The sequence below is a fragment of the Pristiophorus japonicus genome, unplaced genomic scaffold (genome assembly GCF_044704955.1).
Source record: "Pristiophorus japonicus isolate sPriJap1 unplaced genomic scaffold, sPriJap1.hap1 HAP1_SCAFFOLD_207, whole genome shotgun sequence".
Classification (NCBI taxonomy): domain Eukaryota; kingdom Metazoa; phylum Chordata; class Chondrichthyes; family Pristiophoridae; genus Pristiophorus; species Pristiophorus japonicus.
This window is the reverse complement of record NW_027251767.1, coordinates 64,918-92,500: the sequence shown is the minus strand read 5'-3', so window position 1 is coordinate 92,500 and position 27,583 is coordinate 64,918. Positions and strand designations below refer to the sequence as shown.

The 27,583-nt window shown below is 50.1% G+C and overlaps 15 non-coding genes across 15 annotated transcripts; all 15 read right to left on the bottom strand.

Annotated features, from left to right (window-relative positions):
• Positions 1–646: 646 nt before the first annotated feature.
• Positions 647–719, bottom strand: trnam-cau (transfer RNA methionine (anticodon CAU)). The gene has a single exon. It is a non-coding gene; the product is annotated as a tRNA-Met (tRNA).
• Positions 720–1,916: 1,197 nt separating this feature from the next.
• Positions 1,917–1,989, bottom strand: trnam-cau (transfer RNA methionine (anticodon CAU)). The gene has a single exon. It is a non-coding gene; the product is annotated as a tRNA-Met (tRNA).
• A 1,198-nt stretch (positions 1,990–3,187) lies between these two features.
• On the bottom strand, positions 3,188–3,260 carry trnam-cau (transfer RNA methionine (anticodon CAU)). The gene has a single exon. It is a non-coding gene; the product is annotated as a tRNA-Met (tRNA).
• A 1,197-nt stretch (positions 3,261–4,457) lies between these two features.
• trnam-cau (transfer RNA methionine (anticodon CAU)) lies at positions 4,458–4,530 on the bottom strand. Its single transcript has one exon. It is a non-coding gene; the product is annotated as a tRNA-Met (tRNA).
• A 1,198-nt stretch (positions 4,531–5,728) lies between these two features.
• Positions 5,729–5,801, bottom strand: trnam-cau (transfer RNA methionine (anticodon CAU)). The gene has a single exon. It is a non-coding gene; the product is annotated as a tRNA-Met (tRNA).
• Positions 5,802–6,998: 1,197 nt separating this feature from the next.
• Positions 6,999–7,071, bottom strand: trnam-cau (transfer RNA methionine (anticodon CAU)). The gene has a single exon. It is a non-coding gene; the product is annotated as a tRNA-Met (tRNA).
• Positions 7,072–8,266: 1,195 nt separating this feature from the next.
• trnam-cau (transfer RNA methionine (anticodon CAU)) lies at positions 8,267–8,339 on the bottom strand. The gene has a single exon. It is a non-coding gene; the product is annotated as a tRNA-Met (tRNA).
• A 1,195-nt stretch (positions 8,340–9,534) lies between these two features.
• Positions 9,535–9,607, bottom strand: trnam-cau (transfer RNA methionine (anticodon CAU)). Its single transcript has one exon. It is a non-coding gene; the product is annotated as a tRNA-Met (tRNA).
• Positions 9,608–10,801: 1,194 nt separating this feature from the next.
• Positions 10,802–10,874, bottom strand: trnam-cau (transfer RNA methionine (anticodon CAU)). The gene has a single exon. It is a non-coding gene; the product is annotated as a tRNA-Met (tRNA).
• Positions 10,875–12,068: 1,194 nt separating this feature from the next.
• Positions 12,069–12,141, bottom strand: trnam-cau (transfer RNA methionine (anticodon CAU)). The gene has a single exon. It is a non-coding gene; the product is annotated as a tRNA-Met (tRNA).
• A 1,197-nt stretch (positions 12,142–13,338) lies between these two features.
• On the bottom strand, positions 13,339–13,411 carry trnam-cau (transfer RNA methionine (anticodon CAU)). The gene has a single exon. It is a non-coding gene; the product is annotated as a tRNA-Met (tRNA).
• Positions 13,412–14,609: 1,198 nt separating this feature from the next.
• On the bottom strand, positions 14,610–14,682 carry trnam-cau (transfer RNA methionine (anticodon CAU)). The gene has a single exon. It is a non-coding gene; the product is annotated as a tRNA-Met (tRNA).
• A 1,197-nt stretch (positions 14,683–15,879) lies between these two features.
• trnam-cau (transfer RNA methionine (anticodon CAU)) lies at positions 15,880–15,952 on the bottom strand. The gene has a single exon. It is a non-coding gene; the product is annotated as a tRNA-Met (tRNA).
• Positions 15,953–19,626: 3,674 nt separating this feature from the next.
• On the bottom strand, positions 19,627–19,699 carry trnal-cag (transfer RNA leucine (anticodon CAG)). The gene has a single exon. It is a non-coding gene; the product is annotated as a tRNA-Leu (tRNA).
• Positions 19,700–24,484: 4,785 nt separating this feature from the next.
• Positions 24,485–24,557, bottom strand: trnal-cag (transfer RNA leucine (anticodon CAG)). The gene has a single exon. It is a non-coding gene; the product is annotated as a tRNA-Leu (tRNA).
• Positions 24,558–27,583: the final 3,026 nt, after the last annotated feature.

Below are 27,583 nucleotides of genomic sequence, written 5' to 3'. Positions count from 1 at the left end.
CAGCATTTTCTATCAGGCAAAGCCTCAGGCAATTGCACTTTCTTTCAGGCAAAGCCTCAGGCAATAGAAGTCATTTGTCCATCAGTCAGACAGGGCTCTCGCCTGCTCCCTCACGCTCGTGGCGGCTGCGACGTTGCGCTCAACTCGCTTCCCTTGCGCAGGCTCGAGCTCTTCTCGGCGTCTTTCACCATATCCATGGCTTCCAGTCCTGCCCTTGCTCGCCTGCTATTGCTCAGTAACGTCGATTGGAGCAAAGCATTGAAAGTGTTCAGGGAGCAGGCCAACCTGAAGCAAGAGATTTCTTCTGGTCGAGGAATAGCGAGGAGGCAAGTGATAAGGGGCTAGTCAGATGCAAACTGGGAGCTAATGCCAGACATAAATGGGGAATTAGCTCAAATGGTAGAGCGCTTGCTTTGCATGTGAGAGTTAGCGGGATCAATACCTGCATTCACCACTATCCTTTTGGCTCGGGTAATTGTTCAGAAACAAGAGTTGTGTCAGGTGTGGTGTGAGCCCATCTGCTTCTGAAGGTCACCGCAGGCTGAGGGACATCAAATCCTTTGATGTGCTATCGCAGCAAAACTTCCTGATTTTTGCATGAATGCAGCTGAAATGAAAGAAGGAGAAAAGTCTATGCAAGTATTAATGCCTTCTCTGAGGATTGAACTCAGGACCTTCAGATTATGAGACTGACGCGCTGCCGACTGCAGTAAGAAGGCACTTGCCTGGTTAGTAACTGAAGAGTGTGACCAACTATGTTCGCTTACGTGGCATTCAAAGCCAGAATGCAAAGATTGCCAAAATGCTCGAGCCAGGTAGGAGCCGAACATGCAATCTTCTAATCCGTAGTCAGATGCGTGATCCATTGCGCCGCTGGCCCAGGCTGTGAAAAATAGCTGCGACATCAGCAAGTGCACAGGACGAGCAGCATTAAAAGGCATGCGGCAGACAATCAGCAAAGATAGGCACCTCTGCCGCTTCCCTTCGATTGACAGGTGGGGAGCGGAGCAGTGCAGTAGAAAACAAAGCAAAGCAAAGTCGTCCTTAGGTGGTTGGTTGCACTCCGGCTTGAAGCAGTGAGCATTCTTTTGAAGTAAGTATGTGTGTGGTAAGTCGCAATTCGCTGAAGGCAGAGTTCTTAATATGATGAGCAGTTTACAGCTGAACATGTTGCAGCTGAGGCACAGGACAGTGCCTTCACCGTTTTGCTTGAACACTTGCATGTGTGTGTCAGCAGGGAGTGCCTTTGAGCAGCAATGCATGTAAAGAGCCAGCATTTTCTATCAGGCAAAGCCTCAGGCAATTGCACTTTCTTTCAGGCAAAGCCTCAGGCAATAGAAGTCATTTGTCCATCAGTCAGACAGGGCTCTCGCCTGCTCCCTCACGCTCGTGGCGGCTGCGACGTTGCGCTCAACTCGCTTCCCTTGCGCAGGCTCGAGCTCTTCTCGGCATCTTTCACCATATCCATGGCTTCCAGTCCTGCCCTTGCTCGCCTGCTATTGCTCAGTAACGTCGATTGGAGCAAAGCATTGAAAGTGTTCAGGGAGCAGGCCAACCTGAAGCAAGAGATTTCTGCTGGTCGTGGAACAGCGAGGAGGCAAGTGATAAGGGCTAGTCAGATGCAAACTGGGAGCTAATGCCAGCCATCAATGGGGAATTAGCTCAAATGGTAGAGTGCTTGCTTTGTATGTGAGAGTTAGCGGGATCAATACCTGCATTCACCACTATTCTTTTGGCTCGGGGAATTGTTCAGAAACAAGAGTTGTGTCAGGTGTGGTGTGAGCCCATCTGCTTCTGAAGGTCACCGCAGGCTGAGGGACATCAAATCCTTTGATGTGCTATCGCAGCAAAACTTCCTGATTTTTGCATGAATGCAGCTGAAATGAAAGAAGGAGACAAGTCTATGCAAGTATTAATGCCTTCTCTGAGGATTGAACTCAGGACCTTCAGATTATGAGACTGACGCGCTGCCTACTGCGCTAAGAAGGCACTTGCCTGGTTAGTAACTGAAGAGTGTGACCAACTATGTTCGCTTACGTGGCATTCAAAGCCAGAATGCAAAGATTGCCAAAATGCTCGAGCCAGGTAGGAGCCGAACATGCAATCTTCTAATCCGTAGTCAGATGCGTGATCCATTGCGCCGCTGGCCCAGGCTGTGAAAAATAGCTGCGACATCAGCAAGTGCACAGGACGAGCAGCATTAAAAGGCATGCGGCAGACAATCAGCAAAGATAGGCACCTCTGCCGCTTCCCTTCGATTGACAGGTGGGGAGCGGAGCAGTGCAGTAGAAAACAAAGCAAAGCAAAGTCGTCCTTAGGTGGTTGGTTGCACTCCGGCTTGAAGCAGTGAGCATTCTTTTGAAGTAAGTATGTGTGTGGTAAGTCGCAATTCGCTGAAGGCAGAGTTCTTAATATGATGAGCAGTTTACAGCTGAACATGTTGCAGCTGAGGCACAGGACAGTGCCTTCACCGTTTTGCTTGAACACTTGCATGTGTGTGTCAGCAGGGAGTGCCTTTGAGCAGCAATGCATGTAAAGAGCCAGCATTTTCTATCAGGCAAAGCCTCAGGCAATTGCACTTTCTTTCAGGCAAAGCCTCAGGCAATAGAAGTCATTTGTCCATCAGTCAGACAGGGCTCTCGCCTGCTCCCTCACGCTCGTGGCGGCTGCGACGTTGCGCTCAACTCGCTTCCCTTGCGCAGGCTCGAGCTCTTCTCGGCGTCTTTCACCATATCCATGGCTTCCAGTCCTGCCCTTGCTCGCCTGCTATTGCTCAGTAACGTCGATTGGAGCAAAGCATTGAAAGTGTTCAGGGAGCAGGCCAACCTGAAGCAAGAGATTTCTTCTGGTCGAGGAATAGCGAGGAGGCAAGTGATAAGGGGCTAGTCAGATGCAAACTGGGAGCTAATGCCAGACATAAATGGGGAATTAGCTCAAATGGTCGAGCGCTTGCTTTGCATGTGAGAGTTAGCGGGATCAATACCTGCATTCACCACTATCCTTTTGGCTCGGGTAATTGTTCAGAAACAAGAGTTGTGTCAGGTGTGGTGTGAGCCCATCTGCTTCTGAAGGTCACCGCAGGCTGAGGGACATCAAATCCTTTGATGTGCTATCGCAGCAAAACTTCCTGATTTTTGCATGAATGCAGCTGAAATGAAAGAAGGAGAAAAGTCTATGCAAGTATTAATGCCTTCTCTGAGGATTGAACTCAGGACCTTCAGATTATGAGACTGACGCGCTGCCGACTGCAGTAAGAAGGCACTTGCCTGGTTAGTAACTGAAGAGTGTGACCAACTATGTTCGCTTACGTGGCATTCAAAGCCAGAATGCAAAGATTGCCAAAATGCTCGAGCCAGGTAGGAGCCGAACATGCAATCTTCTAATCCGTAGTCAGATGCGTGATCCATTGCGCCGCTGGCCCAGGCTGTGAAAAATAGCTGCGACATCAGCAAGTGCACAGGACGAGCAGCATTAAAAGGCATGCGGCAGACAATCAGCAAAGATAGGCACCTCTGCCGCTTCCCTTCGATTGACAGGTGGGGAGCGGAGCAGTGCAGTAGAAAACAAAGCAAAGCAAAGTCGTCCTTAGGTGGTTGGTTGCACTCCGGCTTGAAGCAGTGAGCATTCTTTTGAAGTAAGTATGTGTGTGGTAAGTCGCAATTCGCTGAAGGCAGAGTTCTTAATATGATGAGCAGTTTACAGCTGAACATGTTGCAGCTGAGGCACAGGACAGTGCCTTCACCGTTTTGCTTGAACACTTGCATGTGTGTGTCAGCAGGGAGTGCCTTTGAGCAGCAATGCATGTAAAGAGCCAGCATTTTCTATCAGGCAAAGCCTCAGGCAATTGCACTTTCTTTCAGGCAAAGCCTCAGGCAATAGAAGTCATTTGTCCATCAGTCAGACAGGGCTCTCGCCTGCTCCCTCACGCTCGTGGCGGCTGCGACGTTGCGCTCAACTCGCTTCCCTTGCGCAGGCTCGAGCTCTTCTCGGCATCTTTCACCATATCCATGGCTTCCAGTCCTGCCCTTGCTCGCCTGCTATTGCTCAGTAACGTCGATTGGAGCAAAGCATTGAAAGTGTTCAGGGAGCAGGCCAACCTGAAGCAAGAGATTTCTGCTGGTCGTGGAACAGCGAGGAGGCAAGTGATAAGGGCTAGTCAGATGCAAACTGGGAGCTAATGCCAGCCATCAATGGGGAATTAGCTCAAATGGTAGAGTGCTTGCTTTGTATGTGAGAGTTAGCGGGATCAATACCTGCATTCACCACTATTCTTTTGGCTCGGGGAATTGTTCAGAAACAAGAGTTGTGTCAGGTGTGGTGTGAGCCCATCTGCTTCTGAAGGTCACCGCAGGCTGAGGGACATCAAATCCTTTGATGTGCTATCGCAGCAAAACTTCCTGATTTTTGCATGAATGCAGCTGAAATGAAAGAAGGAGACAAGTCTATGCAAGTATTAATGCCTTCTCTGAGGATTGAACTCAGGACCTTCAGATTATGAGACTGACGCGCTGCCTACTGCGCTAAGAAGGCACTTGCCTGGTTAGTAACTGAAGAGTGTGACCAACTATGTTCGCTTACGTGGCATTCAAAGCCAGAATGCAAAGATTGCCAAAATGCTCGAGCCAGGTAGGAGCCGAACATGCAATCTTCTAATCCGTAGTCAGATGCGTGATCCATTGCGCCGCTGGCCCAGGCTGTGAAAAATAGCTGCGACATCAGCAAGTGCACAGGACGAGCAGCATTAAAAGGCATGCGGCAGACAATCAGCAAAGATAGGCACCTCTGCCGCTTCCCTTCGATTGACAGGTGGGGAGCGGAGCAGTGCAGTAGAAAACAAAGCAAAGCAAAGTCGTCCTTAGGTGGTTGGTTGCACTCCGGCTTGAAGCAGTGAGCATTCTTTTGAAGTAAGTATGTGTGTGGTAAGTCGCAATTCGCTGAAGGCAGAGTTCTTAATATGATGAGCAGTTTACAGCTGAACATGTTGCAGCTGAGGCACAGGACAGTGCCTTCACCGTTTTGCTTGAACACTTGCATGTGTGTGTCAGCAGGGAGTGCCTTTGAGCAGCAATGCATGTAAAGAGCCAGCATTTTCTATCAGGCAAAGCCTCAGGCAATTGCACTTTCTTTCAGGCAAAGCCTCAGGCAATAGAAGTCATTTGTCCATCAGTCAGACAGGGCTCTCGCCTGCTCCCTCACGCTCGTGGCGGCTGCGACGTTGCGCTCAACTCGCTTCCCTTGCGCAGGCTCGAGCTCTTCTCGGCGTCTTTCACCATATCCATGGCTTCCAGTCCTGCCCTTGCTCGCCTGCTATTGCTCAGTAACGTCGATTGGAGCAAAGCATTGAAAGTGTTCAGGGAGCAGGCCAACCTGAAGCAAGAGATTTCTTCTGGTCGAGGAATAGCGAGGAGGCAAGTGATAAGGGGCTAGTCAGATGCAAACTGGGAGCTAATGCCAGACATAAATGGGGAATTAGCTCAAATGGTCGAGCGCTTGCTTTGCATGTGAGAGTTAGCGGGATCAATACCTGCATTCACCACTATCCTTTTGGCTCGGGTAATTGTTCAGAAACAAGAGTTGTGTCAGGTGTGGTGTGAGCCCATCTGCTTCTGAAGGTCACCGCAGGCTGAGGGACATCAAATCCTTTGATGTGCTATCGCAGCAAAACTTCCTGATTTTTGCATGAATGCAGCTGAAATGAAAGAAGGAGAAAAGTCTATGCAAGTATTAATGCCTTCTCTGAGGATTGAACTCAGGACCTTCAGATTATGAGACTGACGCGCTGCCGACTGCAGTAAGAAGGCACTTGCCTGGTTAGTAACTGAAGAGTGTGACCAACTATGTTCGCTTACGTGGCATTCAAAGCCAGAATGCAAAGATTGCCAAAATGCTCGAGCCAGGTAGGAGCCGAACATGCAATCTTCTAATCCGTAGTCAGATGCGTGATCCATTGCGCCGCTGGCCCAGGCTGTGAAAAATAGCTGCGACATCAGCAAGTGCACAGGACGAGCAGCATTAAAAGGCATGCGGCAGACAATCAGCAAAGATAGGCACCTCTGCCGCTTCCCTTCGATTGACAGGTGGGGAGCGGAGCAGTGCAGTAGAAAACAAAGCAAAGCAAAGTCGTCCTTAGGTGGTTGGTTGCACTCCGGCTTGAAGCAGTGAGCATTCTTTTGAAGTAAGTATGTGTGTGGTAAGTCGCAATTCGCTGAAGGCAGAGTTCTTAATATGATGAGCAGTTTACAGCTGAACATGTTGCAGCTGAGGCACAGGACAGTGCCTTCACCGTTTTGCTTGAACACTTGCATGTGTGTGTCAGCAGGGAGTGCCTTTGAGCAGCAATGCATGTAAAGAGCCAGCATTTTCTATCAGGCAAAGCCTCAGGCAATTGCACTTTCTTTCAGGCAAAGCCTCAGGCAATAGAAGTCATTTGTCCATCAGTCAGACAGGGCTCTCGCCTGCTCCCTCACGCTCGTGGCGGCTGCGACGTTGCGCTCAACTCGCTTCCCTTGCGCAGGCTCGAGCTCTTCTCGGCATCTTTCACCATATCCATGGCTTCCAGTCCTGCCCTTGCTCGCCTGCTATTGCTCAGTAACGTCGATTGGAGCAAAGCATTGAAAGTGTTCAGGGAGCAGGCCAACCTGAAGCAAGAGATTTCTGCTGGTCGTGGAACAGCGAGGAGGCAAGTGATAAGGGCTAGTCAGATGCAAACTGGGAGCTAATGCCAGCCATCAATGGGGAATTAGCTCAAATGGTAGAGTGCTTGCTTTGTATGTGAGAGTTAGCGGGATCAATACCTGCATTCACCACTATTCTTTTGGCTCGGGGAATTGTTCAGAAACAAGAGTTGTGTCAGGTGTGGTGTGAGCCCATCTGCTTCTGAAGGTCACCGCAGGCTGAGGGACATCAAATCCTTTGATGTGCTATCGCAGCAAAACTTCCTGATTTTTGCATGAATGCAGCTGAAATGAAAGAAGGAGACAAGTCTATGCAAGTATTAATGCCTTCTCTGAGGATTGAACTCAGGACCTTCAGATTATGAGACTGACGCGCTGCCTACTGCGCTAAGAAGGCACTTGCCTGGTTAGTAACTGAAGAGTGTGACCAACTATGTTCGCTTACGTGGCATTCAAAGCCAGAATGCAAAGATTGCCAAAATGCTCGAGCCAGGTAGGAGCCGAACATGCAATCTTCTAATCCGTAGTCAGATGCGTGATCCATTGCGCCGCTGGCCCAGGCTGTGAAAAATAGCTGCGACATCAGCAAGTACACAGGACGAGCAGCATTAAAAGGCATGCGGCAGACAATCAGCAAAGATAGGCACCTCTGCCGCTTCCCTTCGATTGACAGGTGGGGAGCGGAGCAGTGCAGTAGAAAACAAAGCAAAGCAAAGTCGTCCTTAGGTGGTTGGTTGCACTCCGGCTTGAAGCAGTGAGCATTCTTTTGAAGTAAGTATGTGTGTGGTAAGTCGCAATTCGCTGAAGGCAGAGTTCTTAATATGAGCAGTTTACAGCTGAACATGTTGCAGCTGAGGCACAGGACAGTGCCTTCACCGTTTTGCTTGAGCACTTGCATGTGTGTGTCAGCAGGGAGTGCCTTTGAGCAGCAATGCATGTAAAGAGCCAGCATTTTCTTTCAGGCAAAGCCTCAGGCAATTGCACTTTCTTTCAGGCAAAGCCTCAGGCAATAGAAGTCATTTGTCCATCAGTCAGACAGGGCTCTCGCCTGCTCCCTCACGCTCGTGGCGGCTGCGACGTTGCGCTCAACTCGCTTCCCTTGCGCAGGCTCGAGCTCTTCTCGGCGTCTTTCACCATATCCATGGCTTCCAGTCCTGCCCTTGCTCGCCTGCTATTGCTCAGTAACGTCGATTGGAGCAAAGCATTGAAAGTGTTCAGGGAGCAGGCCAACCTGAAGCAAGAGATTTCTTCTGGTCGAGGAATAGCGAGGAGGCAAGTGATAAGGGGCTAGTCAGATGCAAACTGGGAGCTAATGCCAGACATAAATGGGGAATTAGCTCAAATGGTCGAGCGCTTGCTTTGCATGTGAGAGTTAGCGGGATCAATACCTGCATTCACCACTATCCTTTTGGCTCGGGTAATTGTTCAGAAACAAGAGTTGTGTCAGGTGTGGTGTGAGCCCATCTGCTTCTGAAGGTCACCGCAGGCTGAGGGACATCAAATCCTTTGATGTGCTATCGCAGCAAAACTTCCTGATTTTTGCATGAATGCAGCTGAAATGAAAGAAGGAGAAAAGTCTATGCAAGTATTAATGCCTTCTCTGAGGATTGAACTCAGGACCTTCAGATTATGAGACTGACGCGCTGCCGACTGCAGTAAGAAGGCACTTGCCTGGTTAGTAACTGAAGAGTGTGACCAACTATGTTCGCTTACGTGGCATTCAAAGCCAGAATGCAAAGATTGCCAAAATGCTCGAGCCAGGTAGGAGCCGAACATGCAATCTTCTAATCCGTAGTCAGATGCGTGATCCATTGCGCCGCTGGCCCAGGCTGTGAAAAATAGCTGCGACATCAGCAAGTACACAGGACGAGCAGCATTAAAAGGCATGCGGCAGACAATCAGCAAAGATAGGCACCTCTGCCGCTTCCCTTCGATTGACAGGTGGGGAGCGGAGCAGTGCAGTAGAAAACAAAGCAAAGCAAAGTCGTCCTTAGGTGGTTGGTTGCACTCCGGCTTGAAGCAGTGAGCATTCTTTTGAAGTAAGTATGTGTGTGGTAAGTCGCAATTCGCTGAAGGCAGAGTTCTTAATATGAGCAGTTTACAGCTGAACATGTTGCAGCTGAGGCACAGGACAGTGCCTTCACCGTTTTGCTTGAGCACTTGCATGTGTGTGTCAGCAGGGAGTGCCTTTGAGCAGCAATGCATGTAAAGAGCCAGCATTTTCTTTCAGGCAAAGCCTCAGGCAATTGCACTTTCTTTCAGGCAAAGCCTCAGGCAATAGAAGTCATTTGTCCATCAGTCAGACAGGGCTCTCGCCTGCTCCCTCACGCTCGTGGCGGCTGCGACGTTGCGCTCAACTCGCTTCCCTTGCGCAGGCTCGAGCTCTTCTCGGCGTCTTTCACCATATCCATGGCTTCCAGTCCTGCCCTTGCTCGCCTGCTATTGCTCAGTAACGTCGATTGGAGCAAAGCATTGAAAGTGTTCAGGGAGCAGGCCAACCTGAAGCAAGAGATTTCTTCTGGTCGAGGAATAGCGAGGAGGCAAGTGATAAGGGGCTAGTCAGATGCAAACTGGGAGCTAATGCCAGACATAAATGGGGAATTAGCTCAAATGGTCGAGCGCTTGCTTTGCATGTGAGAGTTAGCGGGATCAATACCTGCATTCACCACTATCCTTTTGGCTCGGGTAATTGTTCAGAAACAAGAGTTGTGTCAGGTGTGGTGTGAGCCCATCTGCTTCTGAAGGTCACCGCAGGCTGAGGGACATCAAATCCTTTGATGTGCTATCGCAGCAAAACTTCCTGATTTTTGCATGAATGCAGCTGAAATGAAAGAAGGAGAAAAGTCTATGCAAGTATTAATGCCTTCTCTGAGGATTGAACTCAGGACCTTCAGATTATGAGACTGACGCGCTGCCGACTGCAGTAAGAAGGCACTTGCCTGGTTAGTAACTGAAGAGTGTGACCAACTATGTTCGCTTACGTGGCATTCAAAGCCAGAATGCAAAGATTGCCAAAATGCTCGAGCCAGGTAGGAGCCGAACATGCAATCTTCTAATCCGTAGTCAGATGCGTGATCCATTGCGCCGCTGGCCCAGGCTGTGAAAAATAGCTGCGACATCAGCAAGTGCACAGGACGAGCAGCATTAAAAGGCATGCGGCAGACAATCAGCAAAGATAGGCACCTCTGCCGCTTCCCTTCGATTGACAGGTGGGGAGCGGAGCAGTGCAGTAGAAAACAAAGCAAAGCAAAGTCGTCCTTAGGTGGTTGGTTGCACTCCGACTTGAAGCAGTGAGCATTCTTTTGAAGTAAGTATGTGTGTGGTAAGTCGCAATTCGCTGAAGGCAGAGTTCTTAATATGAGCAGTTTACAGCTGAAAATGTTGCAGCTGAGGCACAGGACAGTGCCTTCACCGTTTTGCTTGAACACTTGCATGTGTGTGTCAGCAGGGAGTGCCTTTGAGCAGCAATGCATGTAAAGAGCCAGCATTTTCTATCAGGCAAAGCCTCAGGCAATTGCACTTTCTTTCAGGCAAAGCCTCAGGCAATAGAAGTCATTTGTCCATCAGTCAGACAGGGCTCTCGCCTGCTCCCTCACGCTCGTGGCGGCTGCGACGTTGCGCTCAACTCGCTTCCCTTGCGCAGGCTCGAGCTCTTCTCGGCATCTTTCACCATATCCATGGCTTCCAGTCCTGCCCTTGCTCGCCTGCTATTGCTCAGTAACGTCGATTGGAGCAAAGCATTGAAAGTGTTCAGGGAGCAGGCCAACCTGAAGCAAGAGATTTCTGCTGGTCGTGGAACAGCGAGGAGGCAAGTGATAAGGGCTAGTCAGATGCAAACTGGGAGCTAATGCCAGCCATCAATGGGGAATTAGCTCAAATGGTAGAGTGCTTGCTTTGTATGTGAGAGTTAGCGGGATCAATACCTGCATTCACCACTATTCTTTTGGCTCGGGGAATTGTTCAGAAACAAGAGTTGTGTCAGGTGTGGTGTGAGCCCATCTGCTTCTGAAGGTCACCGCAGGCTGAGGGACATCAAATCCTTTGATGTGCTATCGCAGCAAAACTTCCTGATTTTTGCATGAATGCAGCTGAAATGAAAGAAGGAGACAAGTCTATGCAAGTATTAATGCCTTCTCTGAGGATTGAACTCAGGACCTTCAGATTATGAGACTGACGCGCTGCCTACTGCGCTAAGAAGGCACTTGCCTGGTTAGTAACTGAAGAGTGTGACCAACTATGTTCGCTTACGTGGCATTCAAAGCCAGAATGCAAAGATTGCCAAAATGCTCGAGCCAGGTAGGAGCCGAACATGCAATCTTCTAATCCGTAGTCAGATGCGTTATCCATTGCGCCGCTGCCCAGGCTGTGAAAAATAGCTGCGACATCAGCAAGTACACAGGACGAGCAGCATTAAAAGGCATGCGGCAGACAATCAGCAAAGATAGGCACCTCTGCCGCTTCCCTTCGATTGACAGGTGGGGAGCGGAGCAGTGCAGTAGAAAACAAAGCAAAGCAAAGTCGTCCTTAGGTGGTTGGTTGCACTCCGGCTTGAAGCAGTGAGCATTCTTTTGAAGTAAGTATGTGTGTGGTAAGTCGCAATTCGCTGAAGGCAGAGTTCTTAATATGAGCAGTTTACAGCTGAACATGTTGCAGCTGAGGCACAGGACAGTGCCTTCACCGTTTTGCTTGAGCACTTGCATGTGTGTGTCAGCAGGGAGTGCCTTTGAGCAGCAATGCATGTAAAGAGCCAGCATTTTCTTTCAGGCAAAGCCTCAGGCAATTGCACTTTCTTTCAGGCAAAGCCTCAGGCAATAGAAGTCATTTGTCCATCAGTCAGACAGGGCTCTCGCCTGCTCCCTCACGCTCGTGGCGGCTGCGACGTTGCGCTCAACTCGCTTCCCTTGCGCAGGCTCGAGCTCTTCTCGGCGTCTTTCACCATATCCATGGCTTCCAGTCCTGCCCTTGCTCGCCTGCTATTGCTCAGTAACGTCGATTGGAGCAAAGCATTGAAAGTGTTCAGGGAGCAGGCCAACCTGAAGCAAGAGATTTCTTCTGGTCGAGGAATAGCGAGGAGGCAAGTGATAAGGGGCTAGTCAGATGCAAACTGGGAGCTAATGCCAGACATAAATGGGGAATTAGCTCAAATGGTCGAGCGCTTGCTTTGCATGTGAGAGTTAGCGGGATCAATACCTGCATTCACCACTATCCTTTTGGCTCGGGTAATTGTTCAGAAACAAGAGTTGTGTCAGGTGTGGTGTGAGCCCATCTGCTTCTGAAGGTCACCGCAGGCTGAGGGACATCAAATCCTTTGATGTGCTATCGCAGCAAAACTTCCTGATTTTTGCATGAATGCAGCTGAAATGAAAGAAGGAGAAAAGTCTATGCAAGTATTAATGCCTTCTCTGAGGATTGAACTCAGGACCTTCAGATTATGAGACTGACGCGCTGCCGACTGCAGTAAGAAGGCACTTGCCTGGTTAGTAACTGAAGAGTGTGACCAACTATGTTCGCTTACGTGGCATTCAAAGCCAGAATGCAAAGATTGCCAAAATGCTCGAGCCAGGTAGGAGCCGAACATGCAATCTTCTAATCCGTAGTCAGATGCGTGATCCATTGCGCCGCTGGCCCAGGCTGTGAAAAATAGCTGCGACATCAGCAAGTGCACAGGACGAGCAGCATTAAAAGGCATGCGGCAGACAATCAGCAAAGATAGGCACCTCTGCCGCTTCCCTTCGATTGACAGGTGGGGAGCGGAGCAGTGCAGTAGAAAACAAAGCAAAGCAAAGTCGTCCTTAGGTGGTTGGTTGCACTCCGGCTTGAAGCAGTGAGCATTCTTTTGAAGTAAGTATGTGTGTGGTAAGTCGCAATTCGCTGAAGGCAGAGTTCTTAATATGATGAGCAGTTTACAGCTGAACATGTTGCAGCTGAGGCACAGGACAGTGCCTTCACCGTTTTGCTTGAACACTTGCATGTGTGTGTCAGCAGGGAGTGCCTTTGAGCAGCAATGCATGTAAAGAGCCAGCATTTTCTATCAGGCAAAGCCTCAGGCAATTGCACTTTCTTTCAGGCAAAGCCTCAGGCAATAGAAGTCATTTGTCCATCAGTCAGACAGGGCTCTCGCCTGCTCCCTCACGCTCGTGGCGGCTGCGACGTTGCGCTCAACTCGCTTCCCTTGCGCAGGCTCGAGCTCTTCTCGGCATCTTTCACCATATCCATGGCTTCCAGTCCTGCCCTTGCTCGCCTGCTATTGCTCAGTAACGTCGATTGGAGCAAAGCATTGAAAGTGTTCAGGGAGCAGGCCAACCTGAAGCAAGAGATTTCTGCTGGTCGTGGAACAGCGAGGAGGCAAGTGATAAGGGCTAGTCAGATGCAAACTGGGAGCTAATGCCAGCCATCAATGGGGAATTAGCTCAAATGGTAGAGTGCTTGCTTTGTATGTGAGAGTTAGCGGGATCAATACCTGCATTCACCACTATTCTTTTGGCTCGGGGAATTGTTCAGAAACAAGAGTTGTGTCAGGTGTGGTGTGAGCCCATCTGCTTCTGAAGGTCACCGCAGGCTGAGGGACATCAAATCCTTTGATGTGCTATCGCAGCAAAACTTCCTGATTTTTGCATGAATGCAGCTGAAATGAAAGAAGGAGACAAGTCTATGCAAGTATTAATGCCTTCTCTGAGGATTGAACTCAGGACCTTCAGATTATGAGACTGACGCGCTGCCTACTGCGCTAAGAAGGCACTTGCCTGGTTAGTAACTGAAGAGTGTGACCAACTATGTTCGCTTACGTGGCATTCAAAGCCAGAATGCAAAGATTGCCAAAATGCTCGAGCCAGGTAGGAGCCGAACATGCAATCTTCTAATCCGTAGTCAGATGCGTGATCCATTGCGCCGCTGGCCCAGGCTGTGAAAAATAGCTGCGACATCAGCAAGTGCACAGGACGAGCAGCATTAAAAGGCATGCGGCAGACAATCAGCAAAGATAGGCACCTCTGCCGCTTCCCTTCGATTGACAGGTGGGGAGCGGAGCAGTGCAGTAGAAAACAAAGCAAAGCAAAGTCGTCCTTAGGTGGTTGGTTGCACTCCGGCTTGAAGCAGTGAGCATTCTTTTGAAGTAAGTATGTGTGTGGTAAGTCGCAATTCGCTGAAGGCAGAGTTCTTAATATGATGAGCAGTTTACAGCTGAACATGTTGCAGCTGAGGCACAGGACAGTGCCTTCACCGTTTTGCTTGAACACTTGCATGTGTGTGTCAGCAGGGAGTGCCTTTGAGCAGCAATGCATGTAAAGAGCCAGCATTTTCTATCAGGCAAAGCCTCAGGCAATTGCACTTTCTTTCAGGCAAAGCCTCAGGCAATAGAAGTCATTTGTCCATCAGTCAGACAGGGCTCTCGCCTGCTCCCTCACGCTCGTGGCGGCTGCGACGTTGCGCTCAACTCGCTTCCCTTGCGCAGGCTCGAGCTCTTCTCGGCGTCTTTCACCATATCCATGGCTTCCAGTCCTGCCCTTGCTCGCCTGCTATTGCTCAGTAACGTCGATTGGAGCAAAGCATTGAAAGTGTTCAGGGAGCAGGCCAACCTGAAGCAAGAGATTTCTTCTGGTCGAGGAATAGCGAGGAGGCAAGTGATAAGGGGCTAGTCAGATGCAAACTGGGAGCTAATGCCAGACATAAATGGGGAATTAGCTCAAATGGTCGAGCGCTTGCTTTGCATGTGAGAGTTAGCGGGATCAATACCTGCATTCACCACTATCCTTTTGGCTCGGGTAATTGTTCAGAAACAAGAGTTGTGTCAGGTGTGGTGTGAGCCCATCTGCTTCTGAAGGTCACCGCAGGCTGAGGGACATCAAATCCTTTGATGTGCTATCGCAGCAAAACTTCCTGATTTTTGCATGAATGCAGCTGAAATGAAAGAAGGAGAAAAGTCTATGCAAGTATTAATGCCTTCTCTGAGGATTGAACTCAGGACCTTCAGATTATGAGACTGACGCGCTGCCGACTGCAGTAAGAAGGCACTTGCCTGGTTAGTAACTGAAGAGTGTGACCAACTATGTTCGCTTACGTGGCATTCAAAGCCAGAATGCAAAGATTGCCAAAATGCTCGAGCCAGGTAGGAGCCGAACATGCAATCTTCTAATCCGTAGTCAGATGCGTGATCCATTGCGCCGCTGGCCCAGGCTGTGAAAAATAGCTGCGACATCAGCAAGTGCACAGGACGAGCAGCATTAAAAGGCATGCGGCAGACAATCAGCAAAGATAGGCACCTCTGCCGCTTCCCTTCGATTGACAGGTGGGGAGCGGAGCAGTGCAGTAGAAAACAAAGCAAAGCAAAGTCGTCCTTAGGTGGTTGGTTGCACTCCGGCTTGAAGCAGTGAGCATTCTTTTGAAGTAAGTATGTGTGTGGTAAGTCGCAATTCGCTGAAGGCAGAGTTCTTAATATGATGAGCAGTTTACAGCTGAACATGTTGCAGCTGAGGCACAGGACAGTGCCTTCACCGTTTTGCTTGAACACTTGCATGTGTGTGTCAGCAGGGAGTGCCTTTGAGCAGCAATGCATGTAAAGAGCCAGCATTTTCTATCAGGCAAAGCCTCAGGCAATTGCACTTTCTTTCAGGCAAAGCCTCAGGCAATAGAAGTCATTTGTCCATCAGTCAGACAGGGCTCTCGCCTGCTCCCTCACGCTCGTGGCGGCTGCGACGTTGCGCTCAACTCGCTTCCCTTGCGCAGGCTCGAGCTCTTCTCGGCATCTTTCACCATATCCATGGCTTCCAGTCCTGCCCTTGCTCGCCTGCTATTGCTCAGTAACGTCGATTGGAGCAAAGCATTGAAAGTGTTCAGGGAGCAGGCCAACCTGAAGCAAGAGATTTCTGCTGGTCGTGGAACAGCGAGGAGGCAAGTGATAAGGGCTAGTCAGATGCAAACTGGGAGCTAATGCCAGCCATCAATGGGGAATTAGCTCAAATGGTAGAGTGCTTGCTTTGTATGTGAGAGTTAGCGGGATCAATACCTGCATTCACCACTATTCTTTTGGCTCGGGGAATTGTTCAGAAACAAGAGTTGTGTCAGGTGTGGTGTGAGCCCATCTGCTTCTGAAGGTCACCGCAGGCTGAGGGACATCAAATCCTTTGATGTGCTATCGCAGCAAAACTTCCTGATTTTTGCATGAATGCAGCTGAAATGAAAGAAGGAGACAAGTCTATGCAAGTATTAATGCCTTCTCTGAGGATTGAACTCAGGACCTTCAGATTATGAGACTGACGCGCTGCCTACTGCGCTAAGAAGGCACTTGCCTGGTTAGTAACTGAAGAGTGTGACCAACTATGTTCGCTTACGTGGCATTCAAAGCCAGAATGCAAAGATTGCCAAAATGCTCGAGCCAGGTAGGAGCCGAACATGCAATCTTCTAATCCGTAGTCAGATGCGTTATCCATTGCGCCGCTGGCCCAGGCTGTGAAAAATAGCTGCGACATCAGCAAGTACACAGGACGAGCAGCATTAAAAGGCATGCGGCAGACAATCAGCAAAGATAGGCACCTCTGCCGCTTCCCTTCGATTGACAGGTGGGGAGCGGAGCAGTGCAGTAGAAAACAAAGCAAAGCAAAGTCGTCCTTAGGTGGTTGGTTGCACTCCGGCTTGAAGCAGTGAGCATTCTTTTGAAGTAAGTATGTGTGTGGTAAGTCGCAATTCGCTGAAGGCAGAGTTCTTAATATGAGCAGTTTACAGCTGAACATGTTGCAGCTGAGGCACAGGACAGTGCCTTCACCGTTTTGCTTGAGCACTTGCATGTGTGTGTCAGCAGGGAGTGCCTTTGAGCAGCAATGCATGTAAAGAGCCAGCATTTTCTTTCAGGCAAAGCCTCAGGCAATTGCACTTTCTTTCAGGCAAAGCCTCAGGCAATAGAAGTCATTTGTCCATCAGTCAGACAGGGCTCTCGCCTGCTCCCTCTCGCTCGTGGCGGCTGCGACGTTGCGCTCAAGTCGCTTCCCTTGCGCAGGCTCGAGCTCTTCTCGGCGTCTTTCACCATATCCATGGCTTCCAGTCCTGCCCTTGCTCGCCTGCTATTGCTCAGTAACGTCGATTGGAGCAAAGCATTGAAAGTGTTCAGTGAGCAGGCCAACCTGAAGCAGGAGATTTCTGCTGGTCGTGGAATAGCGAGGAGGCAAGTGATAAGGGGCTAGTCAGATGCAAACTGGGAGCTAATGCCAGACGTGAATGGGGAATTAGCTCAAATGGTAGAGCGCTCGCTTTGCATGTGAGAGGTAGCGAAATCAATGCCCGCATTATCCACTTTTCTTTTGGCTCGGGTAATTGTTCAGACGCAAGAGTTGTGTCAGGTGTGGTGTGAGCCCATCTGCTTCTGAAGGTCACCGCAGGCTGAGGGACATCAAATCCTTTGGTGTGCTGTCGCAGCAAAACTTTCCGATTTTTGCATGAATGCAGCTGAAATGAAAGAAGGAAAAACTTCTATGCAAGTATCAATGCCTTCATCTAAGGATCAAACTCAGGACCTTCAGATTATGAGACTGACACGCTGCCTACTGCGCTAAGAAGACACTTGCCAGCTTAGTAACTGGAGAATGTGACCAACTATGTTCGCTTCCGTGGCATCCAAAGCCAGAATGCAAAGATTGCAAAAATGCTCGAGCCAGGTAGGAGCCGAACCTGCAATCTTCTAATCCGTAGTCAGACGCGTTATCCATTGCGCCGCCGGCCCAGGCTGTGAAAAATAGCTGCGACATCAGGAAGTACACAGGACGGGCAGCATTGAAAGGCATGCGGCAGAGAATCACCAATCATAGGCACCTCTGCCGCTTCCCTTCGATTGACAGGTGGGGAGCGGAGCAGTGCAGTCGAAAACAAAGCAAAGCAAAGTCGTCCTTAGGTGGTTGGTTGTACTCCGTCTTGAAGCAGTGCGCATTCTTTTGAAGTAAGTATGTGCGTGGTAAGTGGCAATTCGCTAAAGGCAGAGCTCATAATATGACGAGCAGTTTGCAGCTGAACATGTTGCAGCTGAGGCACAGGACAGTGCCTTCGCCGTTTTGCTTGAACACTTGCATGTGTGTGTCAGCAGGGAGTGCCTTTGAGCAGCAATGCATGTAAAGAGCCAGCACTTTCTTTCAGGCAAAGCCTCAGGCAATAGAAGTCATCTGTCCATCAGTCAGAAAGGGCTCTCGCCTGCTCCCTCTCGCTCGTGGCGGCTGCGACGTTGCGCTCAAGTCGCTTCCCTTGCGCAGGCTCGAGCTCTTCTCGGCGTCTTTCACCATATCCATGGCTTCCAGTCCTGCCCTTGCTCGCCTGCTATTGCTCAGTAACGTCGATTGGAGCAAAGCATTGAAAGTGTTCAGTGAGCAGGCCAACCTGAAGCAGGAGATTTCTGCTGGTCGTGGAATAGCGAGGAGGCAAGTGATAAGGGGCTAGTCAGATGCAAACTGGGAGCTAATGCCAGACGTGAATGGGGAATTAGCTCAAATGGTAGAGCGCTCGCTTTGCATGTGAGAGGTAGCGGGATCAATGCCCGCATTCTCCACTTTTCTTTTGGCTCGGGTAATTGTTCAGACGCAAGAGTTGTGTCAGGTGTGGTGTGAGCCCATCTGCTTCTGAAGGTCACCGCAGGCTGAGGGACATCAAATCCTTTGTGTGCTGTCGCAGCAAAACTTTCCGATTTTTGCATGAATGCAGCTGAAATGAAAGAAGGAAAAACTTCTGTGCAAGTATCAATGCCTTCATCTAAGGATCGAACTCAGGACCTTCAGATTATGAGACTGACACGCTGCCTACTGCGCTAAGAAGACACTTGCCAGCTTAGTAACTGGAGAATGTGACCAACTATGTTCGCTTCCGTGGCATCCAAAGCCAGAATGCAAAGATTGCAAAAATGCTCGAGCCAGGTTGGAGCCGAACCTGCAATCTTCTAATCTGTAGTCAGACGCGTTATCCATTGCGCCGCCGGCCCAGGCTGTGAAAAATAGCTGCGACATCAGGAAGTACACAAGACGGGCAGCATTGAAAGGCATGCGGCAGAGAATCACCAAAGATAGGCACCTCTGCCGCTTCCCTTCGATTGACAGGTGGGGAGCGGAGCAGTGCAGTCGAAAACAAAGCAAAGCAAAGTCGTCCTTAGGTGGTTGGTTGCACTCCGTCTTGAAGCAGTGCGCATTCTTTTGAAGTAAGTATGTGCGTGGTAAGTGGCAATTCGCTAAAGGCAGAGCTCATAATATGACGAGCAGTTTGCAGCTGAACATGTTGCAGCTGAGGCACAGGACAGTGCCTTCGCCGTTTTGCTTGAACACTTGCATGTGTGTGTCAGCAGGGAGTGCCTTTGAGCAGCAATGCATGTAAAGAGCCAGCACTTTCTTTCAGGCAAAGCCTCAGGCAATAGAAGTCATCTGTCCATCAGTCAGAAAGGGCTTTCGCCTGCTCCCTCTCGCTCGTGGCGGCTGCGACGTTGCGCTCAAGTCGCTTCCCTTGCGCAGGCTCGAGCTCTTCTCGGCGTCTTTCACCATATCCATGGCTTCCAGTCCTGCCCTTGCTCGCCTGCTATTGCTCAGTAACGTCGATTGGAGCAAAGCATTGAAAGTGTTCAGTGAGCAGGCCAACCTGAAGCAGGAGATTTCTGCTGGTCGTGGAATAGCGAGGAGGCAAGTGATAAGGGGCTAGTCAGATGCAAACTGGGAGCTAATGCCAGACGTGAATGGGGAATTAGCTCAAATGGTAGAGCGCTTGCTTTGCATGTGAGAGGTAGCGGGATCAATGCCCGCATTCTCCACTTTTCTTTTGGCTCGGGTAATTGTTCAGACGCAAGAGTTGTGTCAGGTGTGGTGTGAGCCCATCTGCTTCTGAAGGTCACCGCAGGCTGAGGGACATCAAATCCTTTGGTGTGCTGTCGCAGCAAAACTTTCCGATTTTTGCATGAATGCAGCTGAAATGAAAGAAGGAAAAACTTCTATGCAAGTATCAATGCCTTCTCTAAGGATCGAACTCAGGACCTTCAGATTCTGAGACTGACACGCTGCCTACTGCGCTAAGAAGACACTTGCCAGCTTAGTAACTGGAGAATGTGACCAACTATGTTCGCTTCCGTGGCATCCAAAGCCAGAATGCAAAGATTGCAAAAATGCTCGAGCCAGGTAGGAGCCGAACCTGCAATCTTCTAATCCGTAGTCAGACGCGTTATCCATTGCGCCGCCGGCCCAGGCTGTGAAAAATAGCTGCGACATCAGGAAGTACACAAGACGGGCAGCATTGAAAGGCATGCGGCAGAGAATCACCAAAGATAGGCACCTCTGCCGCTTCCCTTCGATTGACAGGTGGGGAGCGGAGCAGTGCAGTCGAAAACAAAGCAAAGCAAAGTCGTCCTTAGGTGGTTGGTTGCACTCCGTCTTGAAGCAGTGCGCATTCTTTTGAAGTAAGTATGTGCGTGGTAAGTGGCAATTCGCTAAAGGCAGAGCTCATAATATGACGAGCAGTTTGCAGCTGAACATGTTGCAGCTGAGGCACAGGACAGTGCCTTCGCCGTTTTGCTTGAACACTTGCATGTGTGTGTCAGCAGGGAGTGCCTTTGAGCAGCAATGCATGTAAAGAGCCAGCACTTTCTTTCAGGCAAAGCCTCAGGCAATAGAAGTCATCTGTCCATCAGTCAGAAAGGGCTCTCGCCTGCTCCCTCACGCTCGTGGCGGCTGCGACGTTGCGCTCAAGTCGCTTCCCTTGCGCAGGCTCGAGCTCTTCTCGGCATCTTTCACCATATCCATGGCTTCCAGTCCTGCCCTTGCTCGCCTGCTATTGCTCAGTAACGTCGATTGGAGCAAAGCATTGAAAGTGTTCAGTGAGCAGGCCAACCTGAAGCAGGAGATTTCTGCTGGTCGTGGAATAGCGAGGAGGCAAGTGATAAGGGGCTAGTCAGATGCAAACTGGGAGCTAATGCCAGACGTGAATGGGGAATTAGCTCAAATGGTAGAGCGCTCGCTTTGCATGTGAGAGGTAGCGGGATCAATGCCCGCATTCTCCACTTTTCTTTTGGCTCGGGTAATTGTTCAGACGCAAGAGTTGTGTCAGGTGTGGTGTGAGCCCATCTGCTTCTGAAGGTCACCGCAGGCTGAGGGACATCAAATCCTTTGGTGTGCTGTCGCAGCAAAACTTTCCGATTTTTGCATGAATGCAGCTGAAATGAAAGAAGGAAAAACTTCTATGCAAGTATCAATGCCTTCTCTAAGGATCGAACTCAGGAACTTCAGATTATGAGACTGACACGCTGCCTACTGCGCTAAGAAGACACTTGCCAGCTTAGTAACTGGAAAATGTGACCAACTATGTTCGCTTCCGTGGCATCCAAAGCCAGAATGCAAAGATTGCAAAAATGCTCGAGCCAGGTAGGAGCCGAACCTGCAATCTTCTAATCCGTAGTCAGACGCGTTATCCATTGCGCCGCCGGCCCAGGCTGTGAAAAATAGCTGCGACATCAGGAAGTACACAAGACGGGCAGCATTGAAAGGCATGCGGCAGAGAATCACCAAAGATAGGCACCTCTGCCGCTTCCCTTCGATTGACAGGTGGGGAGCGGAGCAGTGCAGTCGAAAACAAAGCAAAGCAAAGTCGTCCTTAGGTGGTTGGTTGCACTCCGTCTTGAAGCAGTGCGCATTCTTTTGAAGTAAGTATGTGCGTGGTAAGTGGCAATTCGCTAAAGGCAGAGCTCATAATATGACGAGCAGTTTGCAGCTGAACATGTTGCAGCTGAGGCACAGGACAGTGCCTTCGCCGTTTTGCTTGAACACTTGCATGTGTGTGTCAGCAGGGAGTGCCTTTGAGCAGCAATGCATGTAAAGAGCCAGCACTTTCTTTCAGGCAAAGCCTCAGGCAATAGAAGTCATCTGTCCATCAGTCAGAAAGGGCTTTCGCCTGCTCCCTCTCGCTCGTGGCGGCTGCGACGTTGCGCTCAAGTCGCTTCCCTTGCGCAGGCTCGAGCTCTTCTCCATGGCTTCCAGTCCTGCCCTTGCTCGCCTGCTATTGCTCAGTAACGTCGATTGGAGCAAAGCATTGAAAGTGTTCAGTGAGCAGGCCAACCTGAAGCAGGAGATTTCTGCTGGTCGTGGAATAGCGAGGAGGCAAGTGATAAGGGGCTAGTCAGATGCAAACTGGTAGAGCGCTCTCTTTGCATGTGAGAGGTAGCGGGATCAATGCCCGCATTCTCCACTTTTCTTTTGGCTCGGGTAATTGTTCAGACGCAAGAGTTGTGGCAGGTGTGGTGTGAGCCCATCTGCTTCTGAAGGTCACCGCAGGCTGAGGGACATCAAATCCTTTGGTGTGCTGTCGTAGCAAAACTTTCCGATTTTTGCATGAATGCAGCTGAAATGAAAGAAGGAAAAACTTCTATGCAAGTATCAATGCCTTCTCTAAGGATCGAACTCAGGAACTTCAGATTATGAGACTGACACGCTGCCTACTGCGCTAAGAAGACACTTGCCAGCTTAGTAACTGGAGAATGTGACCAACTATGTTCGCTTCCGTGGCATCCAAAGCCAGAATGCAAAGATTGCAAAAATGCTCGAGCCAGGTAGGAGCCGAACCTGCAATCTTCTAATCCGTAGTCAGACGCGTTATCCATTGCGCCGCCGGCCCAGGCTGTGAAAAATAGCTGCGACATCAGGAAGTACACAAGACGGGCAGCATTGAAAGGCATGCGGCAGAGAATCACCAAAGATAGGCACCTCTGCCGCTTCCCTTCGATTGACAGGTGGGGAGCGGAGCAGTGCAGTCGAAAACAAAGCAAAGCAAAGTCGTCCTTAGGTGGTTGGTTGCACTCCGTCTTGAAGCAGTGCGCATTCTTTTGAAGTAAGTATGTGCGTGGTAAGTGGCAATTCGCTAAAGGCAGAGCTCATAATATGACGAGCAGTTTGCAGCTGAACATGTTGCAGCTGAGGCACAGGACAGTGCCTTCGCCGTTTTGCTTGAACACTTGCATGTGTGTGTCAGCAGGGAGTGCCTTTGAGCAGCAATGCATGTAAAGAGCCAGCACTTTCTTTCAGGCAAAGCCTCAGGCAATAGAAGTCATCTGTCCATCAGTCAGAAAGGGCTTTCGCCTGCTCCCTCTCGCTCGTGGCGGCTGCGACGTTGCGCTCAAGTCGCTTCCCTTGCGCAGGCTCGAGCTCTTCTCGGCGTCTTTCACCATATCCATGGCTTCCAGTCCTGCCCTTGCTCGCCTGCTATTGCTCAGTAACGTCGATTGGAGCAAAGCATTGAAAGTGTTCAGTGAGCAGGCCAACCTGAAGCAGGAGATTTCTGCTGGTCGTGGAATAGCGAGGAGGCAAGTGATAAGGGGCTAGTCAGATGCAAACTGGTAGAGCGCTCTCTTTGCATGTGAGAGGTAGCGGGATCAATGCCCGCATTCTCCACTTTTCTTTTGGCTCGGGTAATTGTTCAGACGCAAGAGTTGTGGCAGGTGTGGTGTGAGCCCATCTGCTTCTGAAGGTCACCGCAGGCTGAGGGACATCAAATCCTTTGGTGTGCTGTCGTAGCAAAACTTTCCGATTTTTGCATGAATGCAGCTGAAATGAAAGAAGGAAAAACTTCTATGCAAGTATCAATGCCTTCTCTAAGGATCGAACTCAGGAACTTCAGATTATGAGACTGACACGCTGCCTACTGCGCTAAGAAGACACTTGCCTGCTTAGTAACTGGAAAATCTGACCAACTATGTTCGCTTCCGTGGCATCCAAAGCCAGAATGCAAAGATTGCAAAAATGCTCGAGCCAGGTTGGAGCCGAACCTGCAATCTTCTAATCCGTAGTCAGACGCGTTATCCATTGCGCCGCCGGCCCAGGCTGTGAAAAATAGCTGCGACATCAGGAAGTACACAAGACGGGCAGCATTGAAAGGCATGCGGCAGAGAATCATCAAAGATAGGCACCTCTGCCGCTTCCCTTCGATTGACAGGTGGGGAGCGGAGCAGTGCAGTCGAAAACAAAGCAAAGCAAAGTCGTCCTTAGGTGGTTGGTTGCACTCCGTCTTGAAGCAGTGCGCATTCTTTTGAAGAAAGTATGTGCGTGGTAAGTGGCAATTCGCTAAAGGCAGAGCTCATAATATGACGAGCAGTTTGCAGCTGAACATGTTGCAGCTGAGGCACAGGACAGTGCCTTCGCCGTTTTGCTTGAACACTTGCATGTGTGTGTCAGCAGGGAGTGCCTTTGAGCAGCAATGCATGTAAAGAGCCAGCACTTTCTTTCAGGCAAAGCCTCAGGCAATAGAAGTCATCTGTCCATCAGTCAGAAAGGGCTCTCGCCTGCTCCCTCACGCTCGTGGCGGCTGCGACGTTGCGCTCAAGTCGCTTCCCTTGCGCAGGCTCGAGCTCTTCTCGGCATCTTTCACCATATCCATGGCTTCCAGTCCTGCCCTTGCTCGCCTGCTATTGCTCAGTAACGTCGATTGGAGCAAAGCATTGAAAGTGTTCAGTGAGCAGGCCAACCTGAAGCAGGAGATTTCTGCTGGTCGTGGAATAGCGAGGAGGCAAGTGATAAGGGGCTAGTCAGATGCAAACTGGGAGCTAATGCCAGACGTGAATGGGGAATTAGCTCAAATGGTAGAGCGCTCGCTTTGCATGTGCGAGGTAGCGGGATAAATGCCCGCATTCTCCACTTTTCTTTTGGCTCGGGTAATTGTTCAGACGCAAGAGTTGTGTCAGGTGTGGTGTGAGCCCATCTGCTTCTGAAGGTCACCGCAGGCTGAGGGACATCAAATCCTTTGGTGTGCTGTCGCAGCAAAACTTTCCGATTTTTGCATGAATGCAGCTGAAATGAAAGAAGGAAAAACTTCTATGCAAGTATCAATGCCTTCTCTAAGGATCGAACTCAGGACCTTCAGATTCTGAGACTGACACGCTGCCTACTGCGCTAAGAAGACACTTGCCAGCTTAGTAACTGGAGAATGTGACCAACTATGTTCGCTTCCGTGGCATCCAAAGCCAGAATGCAAAGATTGCAAAAATGCTCGAGCCAGGTAGGAGCCGAACCTGCAATCTTCTAATCCGTAGTCAGACGCGTTATCCATTGCGCCGCCGGCCCAGGCTGTGAAAAATAGCTGCGACATCAGGAAGTACACAAGACGGGCAGCATTGAAAGGCATGCGGCAGAGAATCACCAAAGATAGGCACCTCTGCCGCTTCCCTTCGATTGACAGGTGGGGAGCGGAGCAGTGCAGTCGAAAACAAAGCAAAGCAAAGTCGTCCTTAGGTGGTTGGTTGCACTCCGTCTTGAAGCAGTGCGCATTCTTTTGAAGTAAGTATGTGCGTGGTAAGTGGCAATTCGCTAAAGGCAGAGCTCATAATATGACGAGCAGTTTGCAGCTGAACATGTTGCAGCTGAGGCACAGGACAGTGCCTTCGCCGTTTTGCTTGAACACTTGCATGTGTGTGTCAGCAGGGAGTGCCTTTGAGCAGCAATGCATGTAAAGAGCCAGCACTTTCTTTCAGGCAAAGCCTCAGGCAATAGAAGTCATCTGTCCATCAGTCAGAAAGGGCTTTCGCCTGCTCCCTCTCGCTCGTGGCGGCTGCGACGTTGCGCTCAAGTCGCTTCCCTTGCGCAGGCTCGAGCTCTTCTCCATGGCTTCCAGTCCTGCCCTTGCTCGCCTGCTATTGCTCAGTAACGTCGATTGGAGCAAAGCATTGAAAGTGTTCAGTGAGCAGGCCAACCTGAAGCAGGAGATTTCTGCTGGTCGTGGAATAGCGAGGAGGCAAGTGATAAGGGGCTAGTCAGATGCAAACTGGTAGAGCGCTCGCTTTGCATGTGAGAGGTAGCGGGATCAATGCCCGCATTCTCCACTTTTCTTTTGGCTCGGGTAATTGTTCAGACGCAAGAGTTGTGGCAGGTGTGGTGTGAGCCCATCTGCTTCTGAAGGTCACCGCAGGCTGAGGGACATCAAATCCTTTGGTGTGCTGTCGTAGCAAAACTTTCCGATTTTTGCATGAATGCAGCTGAAATGAAAGAAGGAAAAACTTCTATGCAAGTATCAATGCCTTCTCTAAGGATCGAACTCAGGAACTTCAGATTATGAGACTGACACGCTGCCTACTGCGCTAAGAAGACACTTGCCAGCTTAGTAACTGGAAAATCTGACCAACTATGTTCGCTTCCGTGGCATCCAAAGCCAGAATGCAAAGATTGCAAAAATGCTCGAGCCAGGTTGGAGCCGAACCTGCAATCTTCTAATCCGTAGTCAGACGCGTTATCCATTGCGCCGCCGGCCCAGGCTGTGAAAAATAGCTGCGACATCAGGAAGTACACAAGACGGGCAGCATTGAAAGGCATGCGGCAGAGAATCACCAAAGATAGGCACCTCTGCCGCTTCCCTTCGATTGACAGGTGGGGAGCGGAGCAGTGCAGTCGAAAACAAAGCAAAGCAAAGTCGTCCTTAGGTGGTTGGTTGCACTCCGTCTTGAAGCAGTGCGCATTCTTTTGAAGTAAGTATGTGCGTGGTAAGTGGCAATTCGCTAAAGGCAGAGCTCATAATATGACGAGCAGTTTGCAGCTGAACATGTTGCAGCTGAGGCACAGGACAGTGCCTTCGCCGTTTTGCTTGAACACTTGCATGTGTGTGTCAGCAGGGAGTGCCTTTGAGCAGCAATGCATGTAAAGAGCCAGCACTTTCTTTCAGGCAAAGCCTCAGGCAATAGAAGTCATCTGTCCATCAGTCAGAAAGGGCTTTCGCCTGCTCCCTCTCGCTCGTGGCGGCTGCGACGTTGCGCTCAAGTCGCTTCCCTTGCGCAGGCTCGAGCTCTTCTCCATGGCTTCCAGTCCTGCCCTTGCTCGCCTGCTATTGCTCAGTAACGTCGATTGGAGCAAAGCATTGAAAGTGTTCAGTGAGCAGGCCAACCTGAAGCAGGAGATTTCTGCTGGTCGTGGAATAGCGAGGAGGCAAGTGATAAGGGGCTAGTCAGATGCAAACTGGTAGAGCGCTCTCTTTGCATGTGAGAGGTAGCGGGATCAATGCCCGCATTCTCCACTTTTCTTTTGGCTCGGGTAATTGTTCAGACGCAAGAGTTGTGGCAGGTGTGGTGTGAGCCCATCTGCTTCTGAAGGTCACCGCAGGCTGAGGGACATCAAATCCTTTGGTGTGCTGTCGTAGCAAAACTTTCCGATTTTTGCATGAATGCAGCTGAAATGAAAGAAGGAAAAACTTCTATGCAAGTATCAATGCCTTCTCTAAGGATCGAACTCAGGAACTTCAGATTATGAGACTGACACGCTGCCTACTGCGCTAAGAAGACACTTGCCAGCTTAGTAACTGGAGAATGTGACCAACTATGTTCGCTTCCGTGGCATCCAAAGCCAGAATGCAAAGATTGCAAAAATGCTCGAGCCAGGTAGGAGCCGAACCTGCAATCTTCTAATCCGTAGTCAGACGCGTTATCCATTGCGCCGCCGGCCCAGGCTGTGAAAAATAGCTGCGACATCAGGAAGTACACAAGACGGGCAGCATTGAAAGGCATGCGGCAGAGAATCACCAAAGATAGGCACCTCTGCCGCTTCCCTTCGATTGACAGGTGGGGAGCGGAGCAGTGCAGTCGAAAACAAAGCAAAGCAAAGTCGTCCTTAGGTGGTTGGTTGCACTCCGTCTTGAAGCAGTGCGCATTCTTTTGAAGTAAGTATGTGCGTGGTAAGTGGCAATTCGCTAAAGGCAGAGCTCATAATATGACGAGCAGTTTGCAGCTGAACATGTTGCAGCTGAGGCACAGGACAGTGCCTTCGCCGTTTTGCTTGAACACTTGCATGTGTGTGTCAGCAGGGAGTGCCTTTGAGCAGCAATGCATGTAAAGAGCCAGCACTTTCTTTCAGGCAAAGCCTCAGGCAATAGAAGTCATCTGTCCATCAGTCAGAAAGGGCTTTCGCCTGCTCCCTCTCGCTCGTGGCGGCTGCGACGTTGCGCTCAAG